Source organism: Muntiacus reevesi, chromosome 7, assembly GCF_963930625.1.
Source record: "Muntiacus reevesi chromosome 7, mMunRee1.1, whole genome shotgun sequence".
Taxonomy (NCBI): Eukaryota; Metazoa; Chordata; class Mammalia; order Artiodactyla; family Cervidae; genus Muntiacus; species Muntiacus reevesi.
Window position 1 is genome coordinate 5072768 of NC_089255.1, and position 25601 is coordinate 5098368.

The following is a 25601-nucleotide window of genomic DNA, read 5'->3' on the forward strand; positions in this document are numbered from 1 at the left end:
GAAGGGAGTGACAGCCCACTCCAGTATTCTTGCCTGGAGAATCCCATGGACAGAGGAGCCTGGTGGCTACAGTCCATGGGGTCGCAAAGAGTTGGACACGACGGAGCGACTTCACTTTCACTTCTGTCATACTAGCAAAAATTAGGAGGGGTGACAATATCCAGTACTGGAGAGGATGTGAGGAATGAGAACTGTCAGATATTGCTGGTGGGAATGTAATTTATGGTAACTTAAAAAAAAAATAATATGCTAAGTTCTGTGAAAATTTTTAAAAATTAAAAACACACATATCATACATACCCTGTGACTCACTTTGGAGACTCTCTGTTCTCTTAGCATTCCTGGATATCTTTATATACAAAGGTAATTATTTCATCACCTTTTTAAAGCAAAATAATTATAATAATAAACTGGAAATATCTTTAGTGCCCACCAGTAAGGAAATGGTTGAATAAATAATGGTAACTATCATACTAGTTATAATAGCAAAAGCCTGGAGAGACCCAAATGTCCTTTATAAGGAGACTAATTGAGAAGTTGGATTGCATCCACATTATGGTGTCTTAGGAGTTGTCAAAATGAGATATCCCTCTATAGTGCTAAACACTGATAAAATTGATTTCCTAGAAAATAGAATGTTAAGTGAGAAAAACCAAGATAAAAAGAAGAGTATCTGTATCTGTGGTATGTGTATTAGTTAGGGTTCTCTGGAACCAGTAGGATGTGAGTGTGTGTATATGTGTGTGTAATAGGTTGACATTTTATCAGCAGACTGAGTAAAGCATATTGCACTCCCTAATGTGAACAAGCCTTACCCAATGAGTTGAAAGCATGAATAGAATGAAAAAGCTGCCTCTTTTCATTCCTCCTGCTTATTGCCTTCAGACTGGGACATTGGCTTTTTTCTGCCTTCGGAGTTGAAATAAAACAGGGATTCATCCTGGGTCTCAACCTTGCCAGCTTTCAGACTGGAGCTCCACCTTAGGCTCTCTGGGTCTCCAACTTATCAACTCACCCTGTAGATCGTGGGACTTATAAGGAACAGGACTCATGTGGGCCGTTTCCTTATGATAAAGATCTTTAAATAAAATCATCATGTTGCTGATCATTTTTAAATGAGAAGGCAAGAAAAGAAGAAGGCTGATGTCCTGGCTTGAAGGCAGTCTGCCAGGAGCAATGAAGAAGATCATTCTATTCATGCTTTCAGCTGTTTGGGTGAGGCCCATTCACACATGGGAGGGCAATACACTTTACTCAGTTTACTGATTTAAATGTTAATCTCAACCAAAAACACCCTCATAAAAATACCCAGAATGTTTGACCAAGTGTCTGGGAAACCCCAAGACCCAATTAAGCTGACATAAAATTATCCATCACGGTATGCTATCAGTTACCCAAGAAAAGGAAAATTAGTGGTGTGTGTGGGATACACACATACACACACATACACACATACACAGTGAGAAGGAAAAACGGCAGAGGCCTGGACTTCTTGAAGTGTATCTTGTTTTGAAACCATGTAAATGTTTTACATAGTTAGTAATCAAACTTAAATTTTTAAACCTCCCAAAATTAAAAGCAAAGCAAATAAATTGAACTATGTGATGAGTTGGTGGCATGCGTGCGTTGCTCAGTCGCTAAGTCGTGTGCAACTCTGCGACCCCACGGACCGTAGCCCATCAGGCTCCTCTGTCCATGGAATTTCCCAGGCAAGAGTACCAGAGTGAGTTGCCATTTCCTCCTGCAGGGGATCTTCCTAACCCAGAGGTCAAATTGCATCTCCAGGGGATCTTCCTAACCCAGAGGTCAAAGACGCCATCTCCTGCATCTCCTACTTTGCAGAAGGATTCTTCACCATTAACCACCTGGGAAGCCTGACCCCAAAGGGCAACTTTAAAACTCTTAATACCATGAAAGGCAAAAAAACCTGCCCTGCCTGCCTCCAAAATTAACTTGTTTTCTTTAACCCTGGTGTCTGTAATATTTTAGAATTCCAAGGGGGCTGTGCAGGGGGACAGTGCAGTAGAACAGGGGAGAAAGTGCCTCAGTGCCAGAAGCGGCGCCTTGGCGTGCCTTCTGCAGGACTGGAGCACGCACCTCCTCAGCTGCCGGCCACGTGGGTGGGGTGGAGGGCACTCTGCTGGTTGCTGAGGATTGCCACCAGCTGAAGGGAGCTACCTCACCTCAAGTCGTGACTCCTCTCCAGAGACATCCTCCAGCCAAGTTATAAAAGCGCAGTCCACTTGGCTAAGGCAGGACAGCCCCAGCTCCAGCGCTGCCCATGGGATCAGCTCCAGCCTTTGTCAGGACTGCACTGCCATTTAACTCTTCCCTCTGGCTCATCCTACCTCCTTGAGACTTCAGGCTTTGATCCCAGTGATTGGCTGGCATGCAAATCTCTATCTCAGTCTGGTTTTCAGCAAATTATAGCCTAAAATGATCTGAGGGAGCACATTCTGAAATGAGGTTTTGAAACGTGACTGCCTCCTGGCAGGCTGGCCTTGGAAGACCTATTACTGACAGCAAGTGGAGCGAGGCTCACCAGTAATGTGCCGCAGCAGTGTAAGTGTTGGCACTGTCACGGGTGGTGAGCTGGGCATGCCCTGGTGGGGGCAGTGTCTCAGGCCTTTGAGAAATGCATGAGAACTAGTAATTGTGAAGAGTATGCAAGTGGATGACTGTTATTCCAGGCCATCAATCCATTAGAGAAATGCTGAGTGTGATTAATTACTAATTAAAGGCTATTTGTTAAGAGCAGGTTCAAAATTGGGAAGGAAGTACATCAAGGCCATATGTTGTCACCCCACTTATTTAACTTACATGCAGAGTACATCATGTGAAATGCTGGGCTGGAAGAAGCACAAGCTGGAATCAAAGTTGCAGGGAGAAATATCAATAACCTCAGATATGCAGATGACGCCACCCTTCAACAAAGAGGAAGTAAAGAGCCTCTTGATGAAGGTGAAAGACGAGAGTGACAAAACTGGCTTAAAACTCAATGTTCAAAAAAACGACGATCATGGCATCTAGTCCCAGCACTTCATGGCAAATGGGAAACAATGGAAACAGTGATAGACTTTATATTTTTGGGCTCCAAAATCACTGCAGATGGTGACTGCAGCCATGAAATTAAAAGATGCTTACTCCTTGGAAGGAAAGCAATGACAAACCTAGACACTGTATTAAAAAGCAGAGATGTTACTTTGCTGACAAAGATCTATATAGACAAAGCTATGGTTTTTCCAGTAGTCATGTATGGATGTGAAAGCTGGACAGTAAAAAAGGCTGAGCATGGAAAAATTGATGCTTTTGAACTGTGGTGTTGGAGAAGACTCTTGAGAGTCCGTTGGACTGCAAGGAGATCCAACCAGTCCATCCTAAAGAAAATGGGTCCTGAATATTCATTGGAAGGACTATTGTTGAAGCTGGAGCTCCAATGCTTGGCTACCTGATGTGAAGAGCTCACTCATTAGAAAAGACCCTGATGCTGGGAAAGATTGAGGGCAGGAGGAGAAGGGGGGCTGAGTGACTGAACAACAACAGTGAAAAGCAGGCCTTCTTAACAGCCTATGAAAGTACTTTCATCTCTGTTCAGCTGGATGACAGAAAAAGCTAAGCATCAGGCCCAGACTTAGCTGTAAAATAGGCAAAGTTCAAGGGAAGACTAGATTCCAGGCCCATCATGTCTGCTAAGCCAAAGTCAGGGACAAAAATCTTAGATACAGACCTACAGAAGTAGCCCACCCTCCATTTACCTCGCAGGGTAAGATGAAACCTCCTTAGGACTTGCCTCCCTTGGTCTGATCACCAAGCCAATAACTAGGGTCAAGACACAGCATAGTCAGGCCAGGGAAGTGCTAGGTCTGCCAGAGATGTTGCAGAACCTTGCCAAAGTAAGCCTGGAAGAGCCAAGAGAGTCTATTAACATATGGACATGGATCACGAGGCTTCTGACTTAAGGTGGAAGGAACATAAAGTTGGACGAGGGAGAGAGTTTTATATGTGAGCTCTCCAGTGACAGAAGATTTAACTGTTTGGTCAGGACCTTGGGAGACAGAGCTGTTACACTGCTAGGGTATTTCTTGAAAGCTTGGAGAAAGGCTGAGCCACTTGGTTTGGCCCAGCTAAGTGAAGTATAACAGAATGTGCAAGCAGACAGGTAGAGTTCAGTTCAGTCACTCAGGCATGTCCAATTCTTTGCCACTCCAAGGACTGCAGCACGCCAGGCCTCCCTGTCCATCACCAACTCCCAGAGCTTGCTCAGACTCATGTCCATTGAGTCGGTGATGCCATCCAACCATCTCATCCTCTGTTGTCCCCTTCTCCTCCCGCCTTCAATCTTTCCCAGCATCAGGGTCTTTTTCAATGAGTCGGTTCTTCGCATCAGGTCTCCAAAGTATTGGAATTTCAGCTTCAACATCAGTCCTTCCAACGAATATTCAGGACTGATCTTTAGATGGACTGGTTGGATCTCCTTGCAGTCCAAGGGACTCTCAAGAGTCTTCTCCAACACCACAGTTCAGAAGCATCAATTCTTTGGTGCTTAGCTTCCTTTATAGACCAACTCTCACATCCATACATGACTACTGGAAAAACCATAGCTTTGACTAGATGAACCTTTGTTGACAAAGTAATGTCTCTGCTTCTTAATATGCTATCTAGGTTGGTCATAGCTTTTCTTTGACAGGAGGAGGAAGACATTAAAAACCTTAGAGAAGCATGTGAGCTAAAGTGAATAATATACTGTGTAAAGCAAGACAGCCCAGAAGTTCCTCCATTTATTAAAGCAATAAGTAATATGCCGTCTATAGGGACACTGGCATCATTTAGGAGCTCCTTAGTGGCTGTCTTCTGAAGGCCAGGGCTGACGGTGGGAAATGCTGTTAAAGAGCTGGGTACCCTGAAAACAGTAGGGATGTTGAGATCCTGAAATAAGAGGTTCCAGATTGTGGCGATTGGATTAATTTTTTTTGGCTGTGCTGGGTCTCCATTGCTGTGCGGGCCTTTCTGTAGCTGTGGTGAGTGGGGGCTGCTGCAGTCGCAGTGCCTGGGCTCTGCAGTGGTGTCCCATGGTGTGGAGCACGGGCTCTGGGGGGCGAGGGCTTCAGTAGTTGCAGCGCGTGGCTCAGTAGTTGCAGCTCCTGCACTCTAGAGCACAGGCTCAGTAGTTGTGACCCATGGGCTTAGTTGCTCCGTGGCATGTGGGATCTTCCTGGATCAGGAGTCAAACCCATGTCTCTTGCATTGGCAGGCGGGATTCTTTACCAGTGAGTCATTGGGGTAGGCCTGGATTAATCATCTTAATGAAATGGCAGCCAAAGGTCTAGATTCTCAGAGGGCTATAGAGATGGTTAATGGAACAGGGCTTCAGCAGATATAAGACAGACGGCCAGCCAGTGAGGGCATTGCCCAATCTGCATAATCAAAAGAAATAAAACATGGATGATCGGGTTGAGAGTAGTCACCACGATAAAAAGGCATGACTCTTGGTCCAGTCTCTGATCCTGACCTGGTTCTCAGACCCAGAACTCACTGATGCACAGAAAGATCGAGTCTCCGGGAGGACAACCCAGCACACCATGGCAAGCATAGATGAATTATTTTCCCACTTACTTGACTAACCAGACACTGGCAAATGGGAGATACCCAACCTTTTGAGGAGTATTGGGCACGGTTCCCAAGTTAACACTGACAACTAGCAATCTAACCTCACCATGTGCCTCTGTCCCCATTATGGTGGGAGCATACAGGGGCTAGCCCAAGTCCCAGAAGGACAAAGATTGGCAGATCAAGGGTAAGGAAGCTTGGGGAGGAGGCGTGTGGATAGACTTATATTGGAATGAGCATGAAAATGTAAAGATTTTTGAATCATATGTTACCCATAGAAATCATCTGAAGAGATGCTGTCCTGCCAAATACAGACAGAACGACTCAGCAAAGTGTTCCTGTGCTTCTGCCTTTGGCCTCAGGGTTGGTCCAGTGGAGCCTGAAAGGGGTATCCAGGCATTGAGGCCACACGTGGGCCCAGCAGCGTGAACTCCTCCACATCAAGGCTAACTTAGCCACTGATTGTGTCAGATGGCCTTCTACCGGTAACAGAGACCAATGCTGAGCCCCTTGAGGAAACCCAGCAGCCGCTTGTGGCAAGTAATTTTTGCCTCTTCCATTTTAGAAAGGAGAGTGAATTAAGCCTGATAGAGTGGACACGTATTCTGGATACGAGCGTGTGTTTCCAGGCTGCATGTCCTCAACCAACATCACTATTGAAGGACTTACAAAGAGTTTGATCAGCTCACACGGGAGGGCCCACACAGCGTCACCAAGGGCCGTAGAGCAAAGGAGAGGCTGCGGTGAATGCAGAACAGTGGATCAGCTGATTTCGTTACGTGCTGCCCAGCTCAAGCTGCTGGACTGCTAGGGCCATGTCGTGGCCTTTTTTAAAGCACAGCTGAGGTCCTGGATGCCTCCGTCGACAATCATTATATGGTGCTCTGCTCCCAACAGGTGAACCACGGGGCAGAAGTGGCCAAGCTTACACCACTCCCAGTGAGCTGCCAGGGGAATTTGTGCTTCCTGTCGTCACAACTCTAGGGTTTATTATGGTCTAGAGATCTTGGATCCCAGAAATGCTTCCTCTTGGGGTGCAGCAAGGGTTGTATTCCTCTTTCATCTACAGCAGCTGTCCTTTCATTTCAGGATCCTCATATCAAAACATCTTGTTGGCAAAGTAAAGAGTCCCCATCCTCCATTTCTCCTCAGCTCACTGAAGTCTGACCCAAAAAAAGTGTATTTCAGGGCACCAAAAATAATAGCAATCATGTTTTGTCTAGTGATTCAAAATCACAGCTGTTTTGAGGACAGGTTTCATTAGGACTCTGTTGCTAGCATTGCAGTTGCTGACTTAACACAGCTCATTTAGTGTGACTCCAAAACCAGAGAGAGAGAAAACTGAAGAGTAACCAATAAATTCAGAGAAAGCACTTGACAAAATATAACATCTTTTCATGATAAAAACCTTCAATAGATTGGTATAGAAGGGACACACTTCAGCAAAATCAAAATGAGAAATCCATAGCTAACATTGAAAGCTTTTTTTTCTAAGATCAGGAGCAAGACACGTAAGTTCACTCTCACCTCTCTTGTTCAATGTAGTACTGGAAGTCCTAGCTGGAGCAGTTAAGCAAGATAAAGACATAAAATCATCCAAATTCGAGAGGAAGAGATAAAATTGACATTATTTGCAGATGATATGCTATGATTTTAAATATAGAAAATCCTAGAGACTCAATTAGAAAACTGAACTAATCAACAAATTCAGTTAAGTTGCAGGACATAAGATTAACATACAGAAGTCAGGTGCATTTTTATACACTAACAATCAAAAAATCTGAAAAAGAAAACTGTCCCTTTCACAATAGCGTCAAAAACAGAAAAATACCTAGAAATAAATTTAATCAAAGAAGTGAAAGATCTCTAGAATGAAAACTACAAGACTATTGAAAGAAATTGAAGACACAGCAAATGGAAATTTGTGGATTGGAATTAAAGAATTTAATTATTTAATTAATCAATTTAAAGGATTTTTTTTCCTTTTTTTTTTTTAAATTAGTTGGAGGCTAATTACTTCACAACATTGCAGTGGGTTTTGTCATACATTGACATGAATCAGCCATAGAGTTACATGTATTCCCCATCGCGATCCCCCCTCCCACCTCCCTCTCCACCCGACTCCTCTGGGTCCTCCCAGTGCACCAGGCCCGAGCACTCGTCTCATGCATCCCACCTGGGCTGGTGATCTGTTTCACCATAGATAATATACGCTGTTCTTTCGAAACATCCCACCCTCACCTTCTCCCACAGAGTTTAAAAGTCTGTTCTGTACATCTGTGTCTCTTTTTCTGTTTTGCATATAGAGTTATCGCTACCATCTTTCTAAATTCCATATATATGTGTTAGTATGCTGTAATGTTCTTTATCTTTCTGGTTTACTTCACTCTGTATAATGGGCTCCAGTTTCATCCATCTCATTAAAACTGAGTCAAATGAATTCTTTTTAACGGCTGAGTAATATTCCATGGTGTATATGTACCACAGCTTCCTTATCCGTTCATCTGCTGATGGGCATCTAGGTTGCTTCCATGTCCTGGCTATTATAAACAGTGCTGCGATGAACATTGGGGTGCACGTGTCTCTTTCAGAAGGATTATTTTTAAAAATTAAATTTAAAAATTAATCTTTAATTAATTTAAATAATTATTTAATTCTTTAATAAATTATTAAATTTTAATTAAAGAATTATAACTTAAAAACGTCATCTATATTCTGTTTATTTTTCACCATTGCTAGGGTATAGCACTCTTTGATTTACTTTTATGTCACTAATTAGCATCTTTTCATTTCAACTTGGAGAACCACTTTAAGCCTCTCTGGCCAGGCAGGTCTCTCGTGATGAACTCCTACAGTTTTTGTTTGTCTGAGAATGCCTTTACTATTCATATGTGAAGGATAACTGCTGGATAAAGTGTTCTTGGCTGGCAGATTTTATCTTTCAGCACTCTGAATATGTATTTCACTTTCTCCTGTCCCGTAGCATTCCTGATGAGAAATCTGCTGATAGCCTAATGGAGTTCCTTTGTAGGTTACTTCCTTTTGTCCCCTGGCTGCCTTTAAGATTCTGTCCGTATTACTAATTCTTAACAATTCCATTATAATGTGTCTCAGGAAGTTCTTTTTTTCATGGAGATAATAGGATGTTCTATTAGTTTCTTGGACTTGTTTGTCCAGTTCCTTCCCCAGGGTTTGGAAATCCTCAGCTATTGTTTCTCTAAATACACTCTCTGCTCCCTCTTTCACTCTTTTCCTCCTGGTAGACCAACTATTCTTTTATTTGTTTTTCTCATCATATCTCATAGTTATCATAGGGTTTCTTTACTTTTTAAACATCTCAGTTTGTCTTTACCCTTCAGAGTCATTTCCACATTATTATCCTCTGGGTCACTAATTCCTTTTTGATCTTTCTGCCTCTTTTCCTAAGTTCTCTAATGTATTCCTTATCAGAATCATTGACTTTTTCAGCTTTTTGTCTGTTTCTTTTTTAAAAAAATTTTTTTGTCTCTTTGGTAAATAACTCTTTCTATTATAATTTTACTCCTGAGTTCTTTTATTTGCTGTTCTGAGTTTTCTTGAAGCTCATTGAATCTCTTCATAACAACTGTTTTGAATTCCTTAACAGATTGCAATATTCTGTACCTGTGAGTTCAGTTGCTACAGAATTATTGTTTTCTTTTTGTTATACCATATTACCATGATTTTTTTTATAGTGTTTGGTGAAATGTGCCTGTCCTGTTGCATTTGAAATACCACACACGCTTTTCTTGTTTTTTTTTTTTTTTTTAATTTTTATTTTTCAGTGGGTTTTGTCATACATTGATATGAATCAGCCATAGAGTTACACGAATTCCCCATCCCGGTCTCCCATCCCACCTCCCTCTCCACCCGATTCCTCTGGATCTTCCCAGCCCAACAGGCCCGAGCACTTGACTCATATCTCCCACCTGGGCTGGTGGTCTGTTTCACCACAGATAATATACATGCTGTTCTTTTGAAACATCCCACCCTCCCCTTCTCCCACAGAGTTCAAAAGTCTGTTCTGTACTTATGCGTCTCTTCTTCTGCCCTGCATATAGGGCCATCGTTACCATCTTTCTAAATTCCATATATATCTGTTAGTATACTGTAATGTTCTTTATCTTTCTGGCTCACCTCACTCTGTATAATGGGCTCCAGTTTCATCCATCTCATTAGAACTGATTCAAATGAATTCTTTTTAACGGCTGCGTAATATTCCATGGTGTATATGTACCACAGCTTCCTTATCCATTCATCTGCTGATGGGCATCTAGGTTGCTTCCATGTCCTGGCTATTATAAACAGTGCTGCGATGAACATTGGGGTGCATGTGTCTCTTTCAGATCTGGATTCCTCAGTGTGTATGCCCAGAAGTGGTATTGCTGGGTCATATGGCAGTTCTATTTCCAGTTTTTTAAGAAATCTCCACACTGTTTTCCATAATGGCTGTACTAGTTTGCATTCCCACCAACAGTGTAAGAGGGTTCCCTTTTCTCCACACCCTCTCCAGCATTTATTGCTTGTAGACTTTTGGATAGCAGCCATCCTGACTGGCGCACACACGCTTTTCTTGTTTCCTTTGTTCAGTTTAGCAGATGGGCAATTAGAAACTTTTGTTTTCCACACGGTGGCGCTACAGGTCAAACTTACCTAAACCAGTGCTGGGGCTGCACTTCAGAGCTCCTGGTAGAATAGAATCTGACATAGAAAAAGCTAGCAGGACACTGCGAGGAAGTGTGGGCTTAGCACCTGGGGCTTTGTGACTGCCCATTACGCAGTAGGGGGTTCCCTGATTGCAGGTTAGACCTCCTGCTAAAATCTTGAAGCAGATAGCAGGGCCGTTGTTCCTGTAAGGCCATTCCTTACACTTGTCTGCCTCTTTCCCTTTCCTCTCTCACCCACTTTCCCCCTCAGTCACAGAGACTTTTCCTCAAATCCATCCTGCTGGAGAGAAACAGGTCCATCCTCCTGTGACCCGGGCAGCCCACTGTTAGCCACTCACCCTTTTGCTTTCCATCTCCCTTGTAAGGGAATCACCATTGTCAATGCCGGGAAAGCCCGGAGCAGGCAGTGTTACCCCGGGAAGGAGGGCTGACGTTTGAGATTCTCCTCCTCTGTTTCCAAACTTGACTCTCCCACGCCAGTAGCACGCCTGATTCTCCTGACGGTCTCTCTGGACTTTCACAGGTTTCTCTGTTTTCCTTTGCTTGTCTGCCTTATTTTGCATTCACCAGTTTCATCTCCCCTCCCCACCCAACTCTGTTTTCTGGTGTAATGTGAAGAAGCACTTTTGTTTGCTTGTTAATCACCAACCTGCTGCAAATAAAAGGGGAGAGAAAAAGGAACAGCTCATGCTGCCCTGATGCTGACAGCAACCCCCCATTCCCAAAGCCACCCATAGATTCAGCGGGACCCCTATGAAAGTTCCAATGACATCTTCCACTTCTAGAAATAGAGTTACCATCTGTAACAGGCAAATTCGGCCTTGGAGTACAGAATGAAGCAGGGTAAAGGCTAATAGAGTTTTGCCAAGAGAATGCACTGGTGATAGCAAACACCCTCTTCCAACAACACGAGAGAAGACTCCACACATGGACATCACCAGATATTCAACACCGAAAATCAGATTGATTATATTCTTTGCAGCCAAAGATGGAGAAGCTCTTGTCAGCAAAAACAAGACCTGGAGCTGACAGTGGCTCAGATCATGAACTCCTTATTGCCAAATTCAGACTTAAATTGAAGAAAGTAGGGAAAACCACTAGACCATTCAGGTATGGCCTAAATCAAATGCCTTTTGATTATACAGTGGTAGTGAGAAATAGATTTAAGGGACTAGATCTGATAGAATGAGTGCCTGAAGAACTATGGACTCAGGTTCATGACATTGTACAGGAGACAGAGAGTAAGACCATCTCCAAAAAAAGGATTGCAAAAAAGCAAAATGGCTGTCTGAGGAGGCCTTACAAATAGCTGTGAAAAGAAGCGAAGAGCAAAGGAGAAAGGGAAAGATATTCCCATTTGAATGCAGAGTTCCAAAGGATAGCCAGGAGAGAATAGAAAGCCTTCCTCAATGAACAATGCAAAGAAATAGAGGAAAACAATAGATAAGGAAAGACTAGAGATCTCTTCAAGAAAATTAGAGATACCAAGGGAACATTTCATGCAAAGATGGGCTCAATAAAGGGCAGAAATGGTATGGACCTAAAGAAGCAGAAGATATTAAGAAGAGGTGGCAAGAATACACAGAAGAACTGTACAAAAAAGATATTCATGACCCAGATAATCATGATGGTGTGGTCACTCACCTAGAGCCAGACATCCTGCAATGTGAATTCAAGTGGGCCTTAGGAAGCATCACTACGAAGAAAGCTCGTGGAGAAGATGGAATTCCAGTTGAGCTATTTCAAATTCTAAAAGATGATGCTGTGAAAGCGCAGCACTCAATATGCCAGCAAATTTGGAAAACTCAGCAGTGGCCCCAGGACTGGAAAAGTTCCATTTTCATTCCAATCCCAAAGAAAGGCAATCCCAAAGAATGCTCAAACTACCGCACAATTGCACTCATCTCACACGCTAGTAAAGTAATGCTCAAAATTCTCCAAGACAGACTTCAGCAATACATAAACCATGAACTTCCAGATGTTCAAGCTGGTTTTAGAAAAGGCAGAGGAACCAGAGATCAAATTGCCAACATTCAATGGATCATCGAAAAAGCAAGAGAGTTCCAGAAAAACATCTATTTATGCTTTATTGACTATGCCAAAGTCTTTGACTGTGTGGATCACAATAAACTATGGAAAATTCTGAGATGGGAATACCAGACCACCTGACCTGCCTCCTGAGAAATCTGTATACAGGTAAAGAAGCAACATTTGGAACTGCACATAGAGCAATGAACTGGCTTTGACTTGGGAAAGGAGTACATCAAGGCTGTATATTGTCACCCTGCTTATTTAACTTATATGCAGAGTACATCATGGGAAATGCTGGTCTGGAAGAAGCACAAACTGGAATCAAGATTGCCGGGAGAAATATCAATAACCTCAGATATGCAGACGACACCACCCTTATGGCAGAAAGTCAAGAAGAACTAAAGAGCCTCTTGATGAAAGTGAAAGAGGAGAGTGAAAAAGTTGGCTTAAAGCCCAACATTCAGAAAACTAAGATCATGACATCTGGTCCCATCACTTCATGGCAAATAGATGGGGAAACAGTGGAAACAGTGACTGAGTTTATTTTTTGGGCTCCAAAATCACTGCAGATGGTGATTGCAGCCATGAAATGAAAAGACGCTTACTCCTTGGAAGGAAAGTTATGACCAACCTAGACAGCATATTAAAAAGCAGAGACAAAAAAAAAAATAAATAAAAAAAAATAAAAATAAAAATAAAAAGCAGAGACATTACTTTGCCAAAAAAGGTCCATCTAGTCAAGGCTATGGTTTTTCCAGTGGTCATGTACGGATGTGAGAGTTGGACTATAAAGAAAGCTGAGTGCCAAAGAATTGATACTTTTGAACTGTGATGTTGGAGAAGACTCTTGAGAGTCCCTTGGACTGCAAGGAGATCCAACCAGTCCATCCTAAAGGAAATCAATCCTGAGTGTTCATTGGAAGGACTGATGTTGAAGCTGAAACTCCCAATATTTTGGCCACCTGATGCAAAGAGCTGACCTATTTGAAAAGACCCCGATGTTGGGAAGGGTTGAGGGCAGGAAGAGAAGGGGACGACAGAGGATGAGATGGTTAGATGGCATCACCGACTCAATGGACATGGGCTTGGGTAGACTCCGGGAGTTTGTGATGGACGGGGAGGCCTGGTGTGCTGCTGTTCATGGGGTCGCAAAGAGTCAGACACAGTTGAGTGACTGAACTTAACTGAACCAGCAATCCCACTCCTGGGCATAGATCCAGAAAGGATGGAAACTCTCATTCGAAAAGATACTCACCCCCCAGTGTTCACAGCAGCACTGTTTACAACAGCTAAGACATGGGCGTGCCGTGCATGTCCGTCAGCAGATGAATGGATAAAGAAGACGTGGCAGCCACAGACACGCATACTCAGCCGTGAAGGAGAAGGAAATAATGCCAAATGCAGCAGACAGGATGGACCTCGAGGTCATCACACTAAGTGAAGTGAGCCAGACAAAGACACGTGTCATATGATATCACTTGTGAACTCTTAGAAAGTGATCCAAGGGAATTTATTTACAAAACAAACTCAGAAATAGAAAACAACCTTATATCACCAAAGGGAAAGGGGTAGGATAAATAAGGAGTTTGGGGTTAACATACACAGTACCGTATATAAAATAGGTAAGCAACAAGAATCTCCTGTGTAGCACAGGGAACTATATTCAATATATTCAATAGCTTGGAATAACCTATAATGCAAAAGAATCTGAGAAAAATACATTTGTGTATATGTATGTATACAACTGAATCACTTGCTGTACATCTGAAACTAACACAACATTGTAAGTTAACTACAGTTTTAAAAAGGTTAAAGAAAAAACCACAGTGAGGTATCAACTCGTATTTGTTAGAATGGCTCTTATGAAGACAAGAGGTGTGTGTCAATGAGGACTCATCGTGAGAAAGCAAGTCCTGCTTTTTACAGCCACTCGGGTCTTCAGGCATCATGCTAAGTGCAGTACGGCGGGTAGGGAACGATAAATGGTAGGTGTGATAACACCTGAGTATGGAACCTAAAAAAAGCAGAACTCGTGAAAACAGAGAGTAAAATGGTGGTTACCAGGTGCTGGGGGTTGAGGGAATGGGAGATGCTGTTTAAGGGTAAAAAGTCACGTCCAACTCTTCGAGACACCCTGAACTGTAGCTCGCCAGGCTCCTCTGTCCACGGGATTCTCCAGGCAAGAGTACTAGCATGCGTTGCCATGCCCCACTCCAGGGAATCGTCCCAACCCAGGGATCAAACCCGTGCCTCTGGCAGCTCCTGCTTTGCAGGAGGGCCACCAGGGAAGCATTGCAGGTACCACAATGATTAATTTCATGACCTCTAGATTCAAATCACCTGATTTTTAATTCTAGCTTGTCCATGTTAAACCAAATACGCAAGGCAGCTAAGCCTCAGTTTTCTCACGTGTAAGTAGAATATGCCAATGGTACTTATCTCATAGAATTACTGGGATGAGTCTATGAACTGGACTTACGTGGTAGCTCAGTGGTAAAGAATATGCCTGCCAATGCCGGAGCTGCAGGAGACGTGGTTTCAATCCGTTCCCTGGGTCAGGAAGATCCCCTGGAGAAGGAAATGGCAACCCATTCCAGTATTCTTGCCCAAGATATCCTGTGGACAGAGGAGCCTGGTGGGCTACAGTCCATGGAGTTGCAAAAGAGTCAGACATGACTTGACTACATAGCAGAAAACTCCATGAATAATCTATGTAACGTGCCTAGCACAGTGCCAAACAGAAGATTGGCATTCAATGAAATGGTTGCTTTAAAAAAAAATGTGGTTTTGCTCCAGTGGGGGAGATGCATACAAGTGCAGAAGGATCCTGGCTGGCTAGTAAAGAATATTTTTCACTTTCAAGGGTTTGTTCTGCTTGGAACAGTGCCCTTCTGGAACTTTGCCTTTCAGACACCTTCCTTAACCATTTAAGGTCCTGAGGTTTGCTTTGCCAAGACCTCTCCTGCTACTATTCCAGATTCCCCTGGGGTTGGGAGAGGGCTGCATACAGCAACACAGAAATTAAGATCGGAGTATTTTCCACAGTAAAGCTATCTTAGTTTCAGAAGGCAGGAATTCTAATTATTATGTTTAAAGCCCTCTTTGTAATGTATCTTCCACTTCCTGGAGTTTATTTTTATAGGTGCTTTCATGTTTCTCTGAAACTAGAGGAGACAGTCATACTTAAACCACAGAACCATTCATTCTAGAATTAACAATGCATGTGGTATTTTTTCCCCAAAGACCACCCCAAGTATGAAGGCTGAAATAGATTATTTTCACAATCCGCCCTTCACGCTAGGCACCACCACGCCCTCCCCTGTGCGTGTCACTCCTGACGTCTCCCAAGGAGCTGGCCCTGTGATTGTGGCCTGGGCCTCCCTTAGAAAGTTGTCCCCTATCGGCTCTAATTAGATGTCACTTCCTAAACATATGGTACATTTTATACCAATTCCTTGCAGCAACAATGGAAGGTGGTTATTGACTGTTCCCTTCTACTCTTAAACTGCTTTCTCGTGCCCTGCCCATGGAACATACAGAATTAGGGACACTGTAAAGTTATTTTTAGAGTGAAAAACCTTTTAAACAGCCTTACAGTATGGAAGTCATTGTGTTTTCAGTTTTCAGGGGACCAGTGCCGCTCGCCTCCCATTCAGGTGACTTTCAACTGTGAAGTCTGACTGCGTGTTCATCACTCAGTCGTGTCTGACTCTTTGCGACCCCATGGACTGTAGCCTGCCAGGCTCCTCTGTGAGTGGGATTTTCCAGGCAAGAATACTGGAGTGGGTTGCCATTTCCTTCTCCTGGGGATCTTGCCAACCCAGGGTTTGAACCTGGGTCTCCTGCATTGTAGGCAGATTCTTTACCGTCTGAGCCACTAGGGAAGTCCCTAAGTCTGACTGTAGTAAAATCTAATAAAGCTAAACGACGGCCAGATGAGCTATTTTGTAGTTTGGCAAGTCTGAAACAGTTTGTAGGTGTGCTGGTTTAATTCACTGAGGGCTGCAGTCTGGGGTAAGCTGCTGTGTGCCAAGGAGGGCTCGTGCACTTTTCACCAATCACTGCTTTCCGTTTGTAAGCCCTTCCAAAGGCAGCTGCCGTTTATTACAAGCTGCTGTGGTCTGAGTGTGTTCCCCCAAAGTTAGTATGTTGAAATCTAACCCCCCTAGCTGATGTTATCAGGAGATGGGGCCTTTGAGAGGCACTTAGTCACGAGCGCGGAGCCTTTCCAGATGGGACCCAGGCCCTTATAAAGGTGGCACCCTGGGACTTGCTCTCCTCTTCCGCCACCCAGGATTGCTGGGAAGTCTCAAGCCGGAGGAGGACCACCTCACTCCATAACGCTGGCACCTCGATTTGGACTCCCAGCCTCCTGAACTGTGAGAAGCACTTTTGTGCATAAGCGACCCCATTTGTGGTGGTGGTTACAGCAGCCCTCATGGACTAAAACACAAATGTAATTCATAAGAGCTTGCGACTGTCTTCTGCCAGCTAGAAAAGGCAACATTTTAGACCATGGGGCATTGTAAGGGAGCATGGGCCTGGAAAGGGCTTCTAAAGAGAGAGACACAGCTGATCTGGACACAGCAGGCTATGAGAGGGTGCCAGTGGAGCGTGGTTTCTTAGCCTCAGCAACAGAGACACGCGGGCTGGATAATTCACTGTCGTGGGGGCTGTCATGCGGGCTGTGGAATGACTGGCAGTGTCTGCCCTGGCCTCCGCCCACTTTATGCCAATAGCTGTCTTTCTCCGAGTTGTAACAACAAAAATGTCTCCAGGCGTGTTTGCCCAGTGTCCCCAGGGATGCAAGATCACCCTCAGTTGGAAGCCACTAGAGAAGGGAATTCATTTGGAATTCCAGGGAAAAGCTAAACAAAGTCTGTACTTTGTTTAGGCCCCAGATGGCAGGGGCACCAACTATAAGCTACTAAGCATTTGTCCTATGCTGTCTAGAGGGTGACATTTCTTTTTAATTCGGCTGTGCCGTCCAGCTTGTGAGATCTTAGTTCTCCAACCAGGGATCGAACCTGGGCCCCATCCAGTGGAAGCATGGTGTCCTAACCATTCGACCCCCAAGGAATTCCCAAGAGGCTGACATTTTAAAGCCCACCTTACTTAGGTTCTAGTCTGCGTTTCTTAAGTGGTAGTCTCTTCCTTGAACAGGAGTGTTTTTCAGGATACTCAGGAGGTTATGAAATCTATTTAGTGGGTTCTGGTAAAGAGTCCACCTGCAATGCAGGAGACCCTGGTTCAAATTCTGGGTCAGGAAGATCCCCTGGAGAAGGGACAGGCTACCAACTCCAATATTCTTGGGCTTTCCTGGTGACTCAGCTGGTAAATAGTTCACCTGCAGTGCGGGAGACCTGGGTTTGATCCCTGGGTTGGGAAGATCCCCTGGAGAAGGGAAAGGCTACCCCTTCCAGTATTCTGGCCTGGAGAATTGCATGGACTCTAAAGACTCAGACACGATCAAGTATCTGACTTTCACTTTCAACCAGCATTAAAAAAAAAAAAAAAGAATGGAATAGAATAAAATAGTCCTGAAAATGTCAGGGTAATACTTTGTGGAATAAACATTGATTTGTAAAACTTTGGGTTACATATTTGTGTCTAATTGTGTATGTTTGCTCATATTGGTTGTTAATATAAAGCATATTTCTTACCAAGAGTTGGCAGTCCCTGTTCTGTTAACACATCCTCTGGCCATACCTTTCTCTCCTAATGTGCAGTTTTATTCTCTCGTTGATGCTGTAACAAATGACCACAGTTTAGTAGCTTAAAACACACACGTTTATTCCCTTACAATTTCGGAGGTCAGAAATCCAAAATCAACTTCACAGCTCTAAAGTCAAAGTGTTGACAGGGCAAGGACCTCAGTCCTGTAGCTGCAAAGACGTGAAGTTCTGCCGGAGGCAAGCTTAGAAGAGGGTTGTGAGCCTCAGGTGAGAAGGTGACCCAGACTGACATGCTGACTGCAGCCTTGTGGACCCCGAGCAGAGGAATGCACTGTGCCTGGACTCCAGACCCGTGGAAACTGTGAGTTAATAAACTGGTGGTAGGGGGAGTTGTAATATAATTTTATTGGGTATTTTTTTTTTATTTATGATTGTGCTGGGTCTCCGTTGCTTTACGCATTCTTTCTCTAGCTGTGGTGAGCGGGGACTACTCTTTGCTGCCACGCGCAGACTTCTCACTGCTGTGGCTCCTCTGGCTGCAGAGCAGGGGCTCTAGGTAGGCGGCTGTCAGTAGTTGCAGCTGATGGGCTCTGGAGCGTGGGCTCAGTAGTTGTGGCTCACAGGCTTCGTTGCCCCACGGCATGTGGGATCTTCCTGGACCAGGATCAAACCCATGTCCCCTGCATCGGCAGGCAGACCCTTATCCACTGCACCACCGGGGAAGTCCAATCAGATGTTTAAACTTCCTAAGACTGAAATGATTTGTTATGTAGCAAAAGGAAACTAGAAGACGTATTCTAGGGTTTCACTGGAGCAACAATCTAAGCTATGCTGACATAGTCCATAGATATTAATATTAAAATTATGAGATTTTATGTAATAATGTGAAGGAATCTCAAATGCCTTTTTTGCTAAGTGAAATAAGCCAGACCCAAGAGACTGCATGCTATATGACATTTTGCAGAAGACAAAACTGTAGGGCTGATGACTAGGTCGGTGGTTATCAAATGCTGAAAAGAAGGAAAGGAGATTGACCATGAAGGGAAACAGGGGAGTTTAGGGGGTGAACGAGCTACTCTGTATCATGACTATTGTGATAGATACACATCTCTACACATTTGCGAAAAGACATGGAATTGCACATCACAGACAGTGACTCTTCATCTGCACAAATGTAAACATGTATTTTAAAACTAAGTGAACTACCAATCCTTACTTGAAGTTACTTGCCCTAGAAGAGTTTTTACACTAGTTGAACAATACGAGAGGCCAAAGAGAAGTCTTCGTGACAGGGATGGAGCAACCACCTGGAGATTGTGGAGAAGGTGATTTCCTTGTCTTGTCCTCTGAACACTTCTGTCCCACTCATGGAGCCTGGGTTCAGTCAAATCGGTCAACTCTAATGCAGGGCATGGTAAAGTTACTGAATGCCAAAGATAAAATTGCGACAAAATGTGAAGTAAATAAAAGCAGAGAAAAAAATTACATTGGCTTTATATTTTTCTACTGTTGCAGTATTTTTAAAATGTATGGTAATGAATTAGACTTGCAGACATTAGTATGAACTCATGTTTATCATAATATATAGACAGATGCATAAAGAATATTTATAGATATGCATATTTTTGTTGTTATTCAGTTGCTAAAGAAAGAAAGAAAGTGAAGTCGCTCAGTCATGTCCGACTCTTTGCAACCCCATGGACTGTAGCCTACCAGGCTCCTCCGTTCATGGGGTTTTCCAGACAAGGGTACTAGAGTGGGTTGCCGTTGCTAAGTCATGTTCAAATCTTTGTGACCCCATGGACTGCAGTATGCCAGGTTTCCTGTCCTCCACCATCTCCTGGAGTTTGCTCAGACTCACGTCCCTTGAGTTGGCGATGCTATCTAACCGTCTCATCCTCTGCTGCCCCCTTCTTCTTTTGCCTTCAGTCTTTCCCAGCATCAGGGTCTTTTCCAATGACTCAGCTCTTTGCATCAGGTGGCCAAATATTAGAGTTACAGCTTCAGCATCAGTCCTTCCAATGAATATTCAGTTTATTTCCTTTAGGGTTGACTAGTTTGATCTCCTTGCAGTCCAAGGGATATGTGTATATATACTGGTTAGTATACACAGAAAAGTTTCTCTACTCTGTCACCTGAGAGGATTTGCTGCTACTGCTAAGTCGCATCAGTCGTGTCCAACTCTGTATGACCCCATAGACGGCAGCCCACCAGGCTCCCCCATCCCTGGGATTCTCCAGGCAAGAACACTGGAGTGGGTTGCCATTTCCTTCTCCAATGCATGAAGGTGAAAAGTGAAAGGGAAGTCGTTCAGTCATGTCTGACTCTTAGCGACCCCATGGACTGCAGCCCACCAGGCTCCTCCGTCCATGGGATCTTCCAGGCAAGAGTACTGGAGTGGGATGCCATTGCCTTCTCCTGAGAGGGTCCAGAAGAAGCAAAATGGAAAGAAGTGCTAGATTCCAATGACAAAGAGAACACCCAGCACCAGATCTTGGATTCTAAATACCATCTTTCAATAAAGGGGAACAGGACTCACTGGAGAAATGTCTGAATCTAGGGCTGGGAATACGCAAGATGAACCTGGAGCATATTGTGGTGCCAGAAAGTAAAGAAATGCTCAAAAAAACAAGACAGTCCATAAGTCTATTCTGTATGTCTGTTTCTACATTGTTGCCCTGTAAATAAATTCTTCAGTACCAGTTTTCTAGATTCCGTATATATGCATTAGAATATGATATGTATCTTTCTCTTTCTGACTTAGGAGGACAGATGTATGGAAAGAGTAACATGGAAACTTACATCACCAAATAGACAGCCAAAGGGAATTTGCTACATGGCTCAGGAAACTCAAACAGGGGTCTGTATTCTCCTAGGGGGGTGGAATGGGGAGGGAGGTGGGAGGGAGGTTCAAAAGGGAGGGGACATATGTATACGTATGGCTGATTCATGTTGAGGTTTGACAGAAAACAACAAAATTCTGTAAAGCAATTATCCTTCAATAAAAAATAAATTAATTAAAAAAAAGACAGTGGGTGTGTGTCAAATGGACTGAAGGGCTATCTGAAAGAGCTATCCACGGCCAAAGCTGAAACAATTGGAATAACAAAATAAATAATGTAGTATTGGATTATAACCCAAAGTACAAAATAAATACCTTGGACTCCATACTGACATAAATAAATGAGTAGGTAAATAAATAAGAATAGACAAATTTTCTGTACAAAAGAATTTCAAGGAATTTCTTAGCAGTCTAGTGCTTAGCGCTCCTCACTTCTACGGCAGAGGAGGGCCTGGATTCAATTCCTGGCTTGGGAACAGAGATCCCACAAGCTGAGCACCGTGGCAAAAAATAAAAACCAATTTTGAATAATTTATGTAGGGGCTATCTTCTGAAATTAATAGAACATAACTCTCTATCCCTTATATATGGGCTGCCTAGAGTGACTTCCCTCCAAAGGATACAGTTTGGAAAGGAGGACAAGGGTGGAGAAAAATCTGACAAACTCTGCAAACACTGCCGCAGGTGTATAGTCAAGTTTAACCTCATCGGCGATGTCGGACACGGTGCCGTGAGAATGGCACTTTATCTTTGCAGTCTTCCTCCCAAGCGTGCTAATTCCAATCATGAGAAAAACATCAGACAAACCCAAACTGAGGGCCAAGCTATGAAGTATTCTGACCCATGGCCTGCAGAATTCTCAAGTTCGTAAAAAACCAGAAAAATCTGAGAAACTTTACAGGTCAGACGAGCCTAGAGAAGTGATCACTTAATGTAATGTGGTATCCGATCAACAGATGAGGTCCAGGGACAGAAAAAGGGCATCAAGTAAAAACTAAAGAAATTTGAATACAGTATGGAATTTTGTCAGTAATAATGTTCATTAGCTTGACAAACTACTTCATTAGTTTTGACAAACATATTGTTGAGGTCCAGGGCTGTCCCCTGGTAGGTCAGACGGTAAAGAATCCTGCAATGTAGGAGACCCGAGTTCAATCCTGGGTTGGGAAGATCCCTGGAGAAGGGAATGGCAACCCACTGCAGTATTCTTGCCTGGAGAATCCCATGGACAGAGAGGAGCCTGGCGGGCTATAGTCAGTGGGGTTGCAAAGAGCGCATTTAGCACACAGGGCTGTCCACAAATATGCCTCTGTGGCATATTGATTGCTTTGGACTAAAGTTACTTGAGAAGCAGCTGGTGAAAAAAAATTTTTTTAAACTGACTCTGACCCGGTCTTTCCCCCTGAAAGCAGGAAATGAATCTCCCACGTGAAGGCATCCTCCCACCAGGGGGATAGAAAGTATCCCTGTCACCAGTTCGGGAATTCAGGGCTAGGAAAGTTGTGTAAACAAACTGATGCTCTTCATTCAGTCTGCCACTCCAAGCACAAGCCCCTTTGTTTTGTCAGATCTTCACAAATAACTATTTCTTTGTCTAAATATGATACATAAACAGTTTGCTTTGGTCACTTTGGGGATTCTAGTTCTATGAGACCTCCATGCATACAAATTAAACTGTTTTTTCTTTCTTGTGTCAATTTAATTACCAAACCAGCCGAAAGAACTTAAGAACGATGGGGGGAAATTTCCCGCTCATCAACAGTATCCTACTAATGGAGGATACTAATGGAGTATGGAGACTAATGGGGACTATTAGCAATGGGGACACCTGGAGACAGGGTACCTGGGCGGAAGGGGACCCTCTGTACGGCTCTTGCTTGTTGTTTTTGTTTAGTCGATAACTTGTGAACGACTCTTTGTGACCCAGTGAGCTGTAGCCTGCCAGGCTCCTCTGTCCATGGAATTCTCCAGGCAAGAACACTGGAGTGAATTGCCATTTCCTCTTCCAGGGGAACTTCCTGACCCAGGGATCGAACCTGCGTCTTCTGCATAAGAAGCAGACTCTTGACCGCTGAGCCATCAGGGAAGCCCAGTGTGTATAGTAGTGTATATCCATTTTATACATAGTAGTTAACCCCAAACTCCTTATTTGTCCCTCCCAAGCCTTCCCCGTTGGTTCTATAAGATTGTTTTCCATGTCTGTGACTTGTTTCTGTCTTGTGAATAAGTTATTCGTGTCTTTTTAGACTCCACAAATAAGCGACATACACTTGTCTTTCTAGGTCCATTCATATTGCTGCAAATGGTACTATTTTGTGTCATTTTTATGGCTGAGCAGCAGATGCTTCACCATCTGAGCTACCAGGGAAGTCCCTAATATTTTACTGTTTGTACATACCAGGTCTCCTTTATCCATTCACCTGTCATTGGACACTTCAGTTGCTTTCCTGTCTTGGCCATTGTAAATAGTGCCGCTGTGAACACTGAGGTACATGTGTCTTTTCAAATTGGAGTTTCCATTTTTACCAGCGCTGTGCCCAGGAGTGGGATTGCTGGATCATATGGCAACTCTATTTTTAGTTTCCTAAGGAACCTCCATAACGTTCTCCATCAGTGCATCAATTTACATTCATACCAACAGTGTAGGAAGAGTCATTTTCTCCACACCCTCTCCAGCATTTATTATTTGTAAACTTTATGATTGTGACCATTCTGACCAGTGAATGACACTTTAAAAAACTGAAATATAGTTGACAATACTACATTTGTTTCAGGTATAGACATTGTAATTTGATAACTTTATAGATTATATTCCATATAAAAAGTTACTATACAAGATGGATTATATTCCCCGTGTTATACATGACATCCTTGTAACAGCTATTTTATACCTAGTAGTTTTTACTTTTTGATTCCACTCACCATTTTGCCCTTCTCTCCACCCCTCTTCCCTCTGGCAGCCACAGGAGGAAGTTTGTATGAGTTTGTATATATAAATCTCTGCATCTGCGTGTTTCTGTTTTGTTTAGACATTTAGATTCCCCATATAGGTGAACACATATGGTATCTGTCTTTCTCTGACTTATTTCACTAAGCATAATACCTTCTAGGTCCATCCATGTTGCTGCAAATGGCAAAATTTCATTCTTTTATATGGATGGGTAATATTTCATGTTGGTGTGTATGTGTGTGTGATCTGTTTTTCTTTATCCATTCATCTGTTGATGGTCACAGGTTGCGTCCATACCTTGCCTATTGTAAATAATGCTGCTGTGAATGTGGGGGTGCATACATATATGTTTTTAATTAGTGTTTTCATTTTCTCTGAATAAATACCCTGAAGTAGAATTGCTAGATTGTGTGGTATTTCTATTTGCAAATTTTGAGGAAACTCCATTGTGTTTTCCATGATGACTGTGCCAATTTACCTTCTCTCCAGGAGTGCGCGAGGGATTGTCCGCCACATTTTAAGGGCTACTAAAAGGTTTTCACTAGTATCTAACTAGTGAAATTTGTGGTGATGTTCTGAACTACTTGAATTATTTTTAATAATCATGTTATCTTTGTCAAAGTATTAAAGTCACTGTGTTTTTTAAATAAAGGAATTGGAGAGAGAAGTACCAATCATCAAGAACTTGATGCTCTTCTAGTTATGGTAGGAAAGGAACCAACATAGTTTCCTTTTGTAAGGATTTATAGGGTACTTGGCTCAGCTGGACATGGAACAACAGACTGGTTCCAAATAGGAAAAGGAGTACGTCAAGGCTGTATATTGTCACCCTGCTTATTTAACTTATATGCAGAGTACATCATGAGAAATGCTGGACTGGAAGAGGCACAAACTGGAATCAAGATTGCCGGGAGAAATATCAATAACTTCAGAAATGCAGATGACACCACCCTTATGGCAGAAAGTCAAGAAGAACTAAAGGGCCTCTTGATGAAAGTGAAAGAGGAGAGTGAAAAAGTTGGCTTAAAGCTCAACATTCAGAAAACTAAGATCATGGCATCCAGTCCCATCACTTCATGGCAAATAGATGGTGAAACAGTGGAAACAGTGTCAGACTTTATTTTGGGGGGCTCCAAAATCACTGCAGATGGTGATTGCAGCCATGAAATTAAAAGATGCTTACTCCTTGGAAGGAAAGTTATGACCAACCTAGATAGCATATTAAAAAGGAGAGACATTACTTTGCCAACAAAGGTCCATCTAGTCAAGGCTATGGTTTTTCCAGTGGTCATGTATGGATGTGAGAGTTGGACTGTGAAGAAAGCTGAGTGCTGAAAAATTGATGCTTTTGAACTGTGGTGTTGGAAAAGACTCTTGAGAGTCCCTTGGACTGCAAGGAGATCCAACCAGTCCATCCTAAAGGAGATCAGTCCTGGGTGTTCATTGGAAGGACTGATGCTGAAGCTGAAACTCCAGTACTTTGGCCACCTCATGCGAAGAGTTGACTCATTGGAAAAGACCCTAATCCTGGGAGGGATTGGGAGGAGAATGGGACGACAGAGGGTGAGATGGCTGGATGGCATCACTGACTCGATGAACATGGGTTTGAGTAGACTCTGGGAGTTGGAGATGGACAGGGAGGCCTGGTGTGCTGTGATTCATGAGGTCGCAAAGAGTCGGACACAACTGAGCGACTGAACTGAACTGAACTGGCTCAAGAGAGAGCTTGCTAAATTATCATAATCCATTAGTACATTTAAATGTTACTTTTTTTTTTTATTACTTTTACAATCTAAAAGAACAAAAAGCAT